Source organism: Nannospalax galili, unplaced genomic scaffold, assembly GCF_000622305.1.
Source record: "Nannospalax galili isolate Female #2095 unplaced genomic scaffold, S.galili_v1.0 scaffold234, whole genome shotgun sequence".
Classification (NCBI taxonomy): Eukaryota; Metazoa; Chordata; class Mammalia; order Rodentia; family Spalacidae; genus Nannospalax; species Nannospalax galili.
Window position 1 is genome coordinate 1,597,738 of NW_008335054.1, and position 9,345 is coordinate 1,607,082.

The window sequence follows — 9,345 nt, forward strand, 5'->3', positions numbered from 1 at the left end:
GTTTCCCCTTTCATCTCTGATTTTGTTGATTTGGAGGTGCTCTTTCTTTCTTTTGGTTAACTGGGCCTAGCGGTCTGTCAATCTTGTTTATCTTTTCAAAGAACCAGGTCTTGGATTTTTTGATTCTCTGTATTGTTTTGTTTATTTCAATTTCATTAATTTCTGCCCTGACTCTTCTTTTTCTTCTTGTCTGTTGGGTTTAGGTTTCATTTGCTGTTGCTTTTCATGTGTCTTGAGTTGCAACGTTAATTCATTTTTTTGTGATCTTTCCAATTTTTTGATGTAGGCACTTAGAGGTATAATTGTCCCTCTAAAGACCACTTTCAGCATCTCCCAGGTGTTTTGTTGTGTTGTATTGTCCTTTTCATTTAGTTCCAGGAATACTTTTATTTCTTTCTTAATTTCTCTTTTGACCCGTTCATCATTTAGGAATGTGTTGTTTAATCTCCATGTGTTCATGTGGTGATTAGGGCTTCTTCGGGTGTTGATTGTAAGCTTTATTGCATTGTGGTCTGATAGAATGCATGGAATTATTTCATTCTTTTTGTATTTGTTGAGGTTTTTTTGTGCCCCACTATATGGTCGATTTTGGAGAAGGTTTCACGGGGTGCTGATTATAAAGTATGTCCTTTGGTGCCTGGGTGGAATACTCGGTAGATGTCTGTTAAGTCCATTTGATATTTGGTATTGTTTAATTCAGATGTCTCTCTGTTAACTCTCTGCCCTGTTGACCTCTCTATTGGAGACAGTAGGGTATTGAAGTCCCTATTATTAATGAGTTGGGATTAATTTGGGTCTTAAAGTCCTGTAGTATTGTTTTCATGAAGTAGGTTGCACCAGAGTTTAGTGAATATATGTTCATGATTGTAATATTGTGGCAGTCCATTCGGGCTGCCTTCACAGTCGTCGCCACCCGATCCAAGACCCCAGGGCTGGTGAGGAGGCTGTGTCAGCAGAGCTGCATTCACACACAGGAGACCAGGTTCTGCGATGCAGATCTACTTCACTGAGGAAACAGGGAGCTTATATAGGGTTCTTAAGTCAACCAGGAGAGAATACAATGATCAGGTCAGACATGGGCAGACAGCATAGGTTTCGGTTTACAGTTTCATTTTACTTATCAGGACTAGTACTTCTGTAAATCATTTGATCAGCACTGTGAGGTGGTTGGTTCTAACATCATCCCCTTTTTTGTTTAAAAGATGGGCTACTCTGAGGTCTAAACTGGGGATCCAAACTGGGGCCGTGGCAAGGCTGGCATGATATGATGAAGCAAGAGGTCTACTGGATGAAGCAATCTGAGGCAGTGGCTAGACCATCTTGAAGTATGATCACAAGACCTGAACGGAGAAGCCTGTTGGTTATAGTCTCGTCTGAGCCAGGGCCTTCAAATGTATTTTCAGTCCAGGACTCCCTAAGATTAACATCCTCATTGTGTGAGCCAAGGTAGTCCCCAGAAAGGCTCCCAGCAGGACAACCCAAGTTGTTTTAGGCCCATTATATGTCTGTGGCCATGACTTTTATCCTTTTTAATCCTGGCTCTGGGCATGACTGGGGGTAGGGGGTAAGAAGCAAGGCAGTGCCATCATAAGTTGAATTGTAGCAAGCTGGTCTCTAATAAAGTTAAGTAAGGCTCTTAAGGAATTGTGCCACAGTTTAAGGCCAGAAGGAGCAAGGCCAGAGGCCCAATTAAGACAGAGAGGAGTGTTGTGAGCCAAGGAGAAGACTGGAATAGTCACTCATACCTGTTTTGTTCTTTACCCTGGTTTGTTCTCTCTCTAAGATCCTTTTGCAGACTAAGCTCAAGGAGTCCCTTATGACACCAGAATGATTAGCATAGAGAGAGTACTGTTCTTCTAGAGCTCTCCTAGAGCAACATATAATCCTCCCTGTTGAAGGAGCAAGAGGTCCAGGCCCCTCTTATTTTGTAAGATGACCTCAGCAAGGCAGGACAGGGAACTCTCAAGATGTTGTATAGCAGTTTGTAATTCTTTTAAGTCTGAAACAGTAGCCATACTAACGGCATTATAATTTTTGTCCTGTAGGATTAGTGCTGATGTTCCTAACCCTAGGGTTCTGGCAATACTGATCCCCAAAAGAGTGGTGCCAGCAATTACCAGGGCAACTGACCTCTTATGGAGTGTATGTTTCAATGGGGAAATCTTAAGGTCCATCTCATCCCCTGAATAAAGGTTGACTCTTGGGGTTAGCTGGGCTAGAACGTACCATGAGGGGGCAGAATGGTTGAGAGTGATTAAATGGATACAAGGAGTGAGCCTAAAAGAACAAGCCCACCAGGCATCGGGAGGAGGTCATAAGTAAGATTCATTAGAGGGGAGGTAGGCGGTCTAGTTACAGAGATGCTGATAGTGGGATGGAACGGTGGAGCCCTGAGGGGTGACACATAGGCCTTGTCTGTAAATAGATTCCAGGGTCATCTTGGGGGCAGAACTGTGCCATCAGAAGTCAGAGTAGGTGTCTAGGAATGTATAGTTGCCCAGGACAGCCAATCCTTCATAGAACGGGGGTGGGGCGGGGGGGCAGAGAGGCATAGCCAGCAGTCCTGAATGTACCTGGGCTTAGAAGCATTAAGGACAGAGTAGGTGGCAGAGAGCAATCCCAAGAGGCCCTCAGTCCTAACAACGGGAGGGGAGGCAGTGCTTGTAAAAGTAGGTGGGGAAGATAAGCCAGAGCGAGTTGGGCAAATCGAGGTGGAAGGACTAGGGGGCGGAGAAGAAGTAAAAATGGGGGGACTTAATGTATACATCATTTGGCCCAATGGGACCAGAGGGGATGTCAGCAGGTGTGTGGGTGAGGAGTTGAATAGTGAACAAAGCCCCAGGGTCTCTTCCTGAAATGTTAAGTCTCAGACCCCAAGTTTTTCCTGTGTCATATCCTGAAGCTTTTTTTCCCTGATCTGTAAATTTAGTAATAAGTGGATTGCAAGGTGGGCCAGTGCAAAGGTGGCTCATCTCACCCCTGCCAGTTCTGCCCCCCATCCCAGGGAGGTAGATTCCAGGGCCTGTCACACCATTATGAGATCTTGGAATGAGGACCCAGTCCACCAGAATGTGCCAGTGGTTTCATATCCCCAACTGGTGCAATAGTAGTCTCCTGGTCTTCCGCGCTTAGTCTTTTGTTGGTGATTATGCCCATGGCCTGGGCAGACGTAAATGGTCAGAGTCCAGGCATGTGATCTAGGACCAGGGTGCAGATAGCTGAAGGAAGGGAAGAGTGTCTGGTCATTGGGTTCCCATTCTCCCTCAAATATGGCACAAAGATCCACTCAAAGGTCGGGGTACCAGGTGTTTGGGGGTGCTACCTTAGAGGTGGATTTAAGCACCATACCGGTGGCAGGATTGGTAATTACCCAAGTTAGATTTTGAGGCAGGTGGGGGTTGTGTGCTGAGGCACAGACCATGGCCTGCGCCTTGCTGGCTAAAGCTTTAATGTGCCCCCAGAGTACTGGGCAGACCCAGTGTTGGGGTCATCATCACCTGGAACGTTCTGGCCCTCCTCTGTATGGATGGTCATCGATGGTCAGGTCTCTCATCTGTTGTGTAGGTGGGACCAGCTGGTTCTAGGGCATGTGTCATAGGGCTGCCTTCCCCATGGGTCAGGTTTCTGGTTTTGTCACCATCTCTGAGGCCAATATCTCTGGAGTCGGCTGCATCACAGGCAACTCATGTTTTGGGCCAGGATCCAGATGGGGGCTGGAGCATTATCTGGAAAGACACAAGCATAGCCTTGCCCTTGTGTTAGCAATAAGTGTGGGCCCTTCCACTCTCCTGTGAGGGAGTCCTTCCATCTCACCATGGGGGCGGGAGTGGGATGAGTGAATGCCCCCCAATGCTTTATTGCTGATGGGAGGCCATTGGAGTCAAATTTTAGAAAATTTAGGACAAATAGAGCTTGTTGTATAACAAAATTTGGATCCTTATAGCAGAGCCTTTGTCATTATCTCCCCCTATTTTCTGTATTTGTTTAATGAGCATTTGATGGGAGTGCTCAATGATTCTTTGGCCCTGAGGGTTATAGGGGATGCCAGTGATGTTTTGAATATTCCACTCAGTGCAGAAGCGGCAAAAAACATGGACGTGTAACAGGGGCCATTATCTATTTTTAATAGCCAGGGAACTCCTAAAAGGACCATGGCATATTTAATGGTTTTTATGGCATGGGAGGCAGTCTCACCAGAGCAGGCCAAAGCAAAGTGGCAGCAGAGTAAGTATCAATATGATGAACGTATTTTAGTTTACCAAAAGGGGAACAAAAAGTTACGTCCATTTGCCAAATCTTATTAGGACCGAGGCCTCTGGCGAGATTTCCAGCAGGTTATAATGGCCCCAGGGGCACAGGGAGGCACATGAGAAGTGCGCATGGACCAGATGTTTGCAGCTCTGAATTGGCAAAATAAGTAGGAGCCTATGTATAGCTTGGGGAGAAAGATAGAAATGGGCGTGTAAGTCCCTGGCTTGTTGTAAGAGAGCAGGATCCAGGGTTTCATTCATCACTAGTCTGTCAATGGTAACATTGCCTTCTGCCAGAAGCCCTGGAAGATTGGTAAGAGAGTGCAGGTGTTGAACATACCAAGGGGTGGAGTGTTGCTCAAGCAGCAATTGCAAAGAGGAGAGCAATAGATCAAGGGGGCTATGGTGAGGTCTGAAGGCTGCAAATGCCAGATTTTGTATAGTTTGGATCACATAGGCACCATCAGAAAATGTATTGCATGGGGTTGTGGGGAAGTCTTGAAAGACTTATAACATAGTGGACAACTCTCCAGATTGTACTGATCCTTGAAAGGAAAAGATTTTTTGTGAAGAGAGCTGTCCCTCATGGAAGACGATATAACCAAATTTATGTCTGCTAGAATCTGTGAAGATTAGAGGAGCCTCAGGAAGGGGATTGCGTTTTGGAAATGCCTGGGGAAATAAAGACAAGGGAAGCTGTTTTATTCCTTGGAGGAGTCTATGCTGGGGGCAATGATTATCATAATTTTCCTGATAAGTTAGTAGGAGAGTCTGAAAGCCAGAGTTGTCAAGAAACAGTGCTTGGAACATGGGGAGTGGAAGAGGGAGGACCAATGACTCTGGGTCATGGCCATACAGAAGGCAGGAGGTTTGAACGAGCTTTAGGGCCATTATTGCCCAGGCCTCAATTATAGGAGTGATTTTATGCAACTGACTCCAAGAAGAGTGGACCCATATCAATGGTCCCTGAGCTTGCCAAAGTGCTCCCTTAGGGGTTTTTTTTTGTTGGAATGACTAAGGCCTGGAAAGGCTGTCCAGGTTATATCCTATTAATGAATGCCTGAGACAATTGTGTATTTATTATTGTTATAACACATCGAGCCTCAGGTGAGACCTTGCAGTGGGGTGGAGGCTGTATCAGTGCCCTGCAAGAGGTCAAAGAGTGGTGTAAGCTCTTCTGTGGACATGGGTAGAAAGCTCCATATCCAATTTATGTTGCCACAGAGGGTCTGTGCCTCAGAAAGGGTTATCTTATCAGGTAAGGTAAGACCAGGGGCTATAGGGCAGATGACATCTGGGATAGAATGGCCCAGAAAGGTATATGGGGCACATAACTGAATTTTATCTGTAGCAATAGTGAGGCCCAGCGCTCAGAGATTTAAGTTTTTGAAAGATTCCTTGTAGGCTCTTAGGGTCCTTATGGGCAATAAAAATGTCATCCATATAGTGTAAGATATACACCTCAATCAACAAAGGCCTGCATGCATGGGCCACATAATATTGGCAAATGGTAGGGCTGTTTTTCTTGCCTCGTGGAAGGACCTTCCATTGATAACATTGGACTGGGAGATTATGGTTGGTGGTGGGCACAGAAAAGGCAAAATAGGGCTTGTCATCATCATGGAGAGGGATAGAGAAACAACAATCCTTAATATCTATTATAATAAATGCACCTTCTTTAGGAATGGCAGTTGGGTGAGGCAATCCCAGTTGCATGGCTCCCAAGGGCTCCATGTAGTCATTAATAGCCCTTAAGTCATATAAAAGTCTCTATTTCCTCGACCTTTTTTGAATAACAAAAATAGGAGAATTATGGGGGCTAAGAGAGGGCTCAGTATGACACAAGGATAATTTTTCTTGGACCAAAGCAATCAAGTGGGTTAGCTTATGTGAAGAAAGAGGACACTACTCCACCCATATTGGAGTTTTCATATTTCAGGTCAATTTAATGGGGGGTGGTTTGGGCAATGGGGCAGTGGCCATTAGAATTGGGGGTGAGGATGGGGTGCATTTCTTGTGCACTGGTTAACAATGCAATCATCATAAAAGGCTTTGTCATCAGTGGTCAGAACAACATCCATGCTAGTAAGAATATCCTTCCCCCACAGATTATGAGGAAGTCCTGCAGCTAAAAGCAGCTTGACTGCTCCATTGTTGCCATCCAGATTAGTCCAGACCACAGGGCGTTGGACCTATTGGGTATTTTGTAAGCCTCCAACCCCTTGTATAGGAGGTCCCAGCTTGCAGTGCCAGTAAGGCAATGCCTCTTCCTGTCTAATTATTGTGACATCGGCTCTAGTATCAATTAAGGCTTTAAATTTATGTCCATCCAGGGTAAGTTGCATTCTAGGCTTATGTAGATCAATAGGCACTGTCCATTGGACATGGGGTATGGGAGCCTCTATTTCCTCTCTTTGGGGCAGGGCTGTGAGGTGCCCTGCTCACCGTTTAAAGGACCCTTTTGTATGGGGTTACCATCCACGTCCACCTTAGATCTGCACTCTCTAGCCCAATGAAAGCCTTTATGGCACCTCAGACATTTTGAAGGAGAAAGTTGACTTTTCTTAACCTCTTCAATGAGTTTGTTAGGACAGGTGAGAGACCAATGGCCCTGTCCCCCACAAGTCCATCATTTATTTTTGTCTATATTCATCGGAGACTGTTGAGTGGTTAGAGCCCCTGTGAGAGCAGTGGCATTGGCTCGAGCTGTACCCACGTCTTGACAGGCCAGGATCCAGTCAGTTACATCTCTGTGCCTAACGGGTCCTATGGCCAGGTGACACTCAGTAGAGCAGACTTCATATACAAAATCTTTAAGCAAGGCATCAGCAGCCCCCTGATGACTGATTTTCCTGTATACACTCTGTTGGCATCTCTCAACAAAGTCAGAGAAAGGCTTGCCTGGTTTCTGTACCAGTTTTGTTAATTTGGTATCACTGCATGCTGGCATAATTCGAAAATTGTGCAGCACGCAGAGTTGGACCTGTTCAAAATAGCAAAGAGGCCCTTGCACTTGAGCCTGGAGAGATTCAAAATTGCCATGCCCTACTAGGGCATCAAACCCTATATTTTGAACATTGGCGCATCTATTGCGCTCTGCTTGTTGTTCACACTCATCTTGATAAGCAGCCTTCCATAAGAAGAAATCACCTCCCTGCAAACAGGCACGGGCAATATGCTGCCAATCATAGGGGGTATTGGCCGCATGGCTGATTGTATTTGAAAGTTGACTAAACCAGGGGGAATGTATACCATCCTCAAGTGCCTCCTTGCACAATTTTTTTAAGGTGTCATGGGAATATGGATTCTAGACATTTGGGTTTTGTTGGCCCTGAGCAATCATAACAGGGAAGAACTGCAGGATGTTGTACTCCAAACCAGACAGAAAGGAGGGTGGGGGAAGGGGCTTCCAGTCTTCCTCTCCAAGAGAGGGGTAAAGGGGAGGGCTCCCCCACAACTGGCATGGGTCGGAGGCAGATGGCTAACACCCTGTAACGGTGGAGCAGAGGGTGGGGTGACTTCCTGCTTTTTACTAAGGGAGCCCTCAGACACTAGTCTCTCATCTTCTGAATCCTCAGCAGTAGACATTGCCTTTTTGTCAGAGCAAGGCTCTTCAAGTTTCACCTTGACCGGGAGTGCTTGGGGCGAGCCGTCCACAGTGTCCTGCTGTTGAATTTGTCTATCTCCTTTAAAATAAGATCATCTTGTTCAGGGGCATCAGGGAACTCCCAACAGAGAGGCCAGAATGGCAGTTACAGTGGGGCAGAACGTGCAGATTGTAGGCCTCCCTCCTTGACCTCTTCCTTTCTAGCTAAGAATAACACACGAGCCCATTGTTCAGGACCCCAACAGCAGGACTCCGCAAACCAAGGGGCAAGAGCTAAAACTTCATCTGGTACTTTGGCTACATCCTTTTCTGTTACCTTAATTCACCTGATCTTGAGGAGAGAAACCAATGCTGTGGCATGGGGGCTGGCAGTGGCTGGATGACTATTCCCATTCTGGAGGTCACTCACCCTGCAAGATGTACCCAGAGGGACTCAGAAGCTGTTTAAGGAGAAGATCGGTGGAGACAGGAGTGACACACCAAACCAAAGACTGTGAGCCAAAAGAGCAGGAATGCAAGAATGATGAAAGCAAACACCCATGGAGAAAGGGGAGAAAAAGACGGCATTCCATGCTCAAACCCTAGTCCATGAGGGCCCCACGTTTGGGCACCAGCTGTGGCCCTCGTTCTGGCTACCTTCAAGGTCACCGCTGCCGCCTGATCCCAGACCTCAGGGCTGATGAGGAGGCTGTGTCAGCAGAGCCACATTCAGACACAGGAGACCAGGTTCAGTGATGCAGATCTACTTTATTGAGGAAACAGGGAGCTTATATAGGGTTCTTAAGTCAACCAGGAGAGAATACAATGATCAGGTCATACATGGACAGACAGCTTAAATTTCGGGTTACAGTTTCATTTTACTGATCAGGACTAGTATTCCTGTAAATCATGTGATCAGTCCTGTGAGGGAGGGGTGGTTGGTTCCAGCATATATCTTCTTGATTTATTGCTCCTTTGATCAGAATGAAGTGGCCCTCTTTATCTCTTCTGATTAGTTTTAGTTTAAAGTCTGTTTCGTCAGATAATAGAATTGCTATGCCTACTTTTTCTTAGTACCATTTGCTTGGTATATTTTTTTTCCATCCTTTCACCTTAAAGTAGTGCCTATCCTTGAAAGTGAAATGGGTTTCTTGCAGACAGCAAAATGATGGGTTTTGTTTCTTAATCCATTCAACTAGTTTGTGTCTTTTCACTGGGGAGTTTGGTCCATTGATATTTAAAGTTATTAATAAGACGTATTGATTCCTGTCATTTTTATTTCTGCTCCCCTTCTTGGTGTAACTGCACATTTCCACAGTTATACCTACATTAAGTTTCTTTCTGTTACCCCTTGGATATAGTCATTCCTTTCTTCAGCTCTTTGTATTGCTTCAAGAACTCTCTGAAGGGCTGGTTTTGTGGACATGAATTCCTTCAGCCTGTTCATGTCATGGAAGATTTTTCTTTCCCCTTTGACTATAATAGACATTTTGGCTGGGTATAGTAATC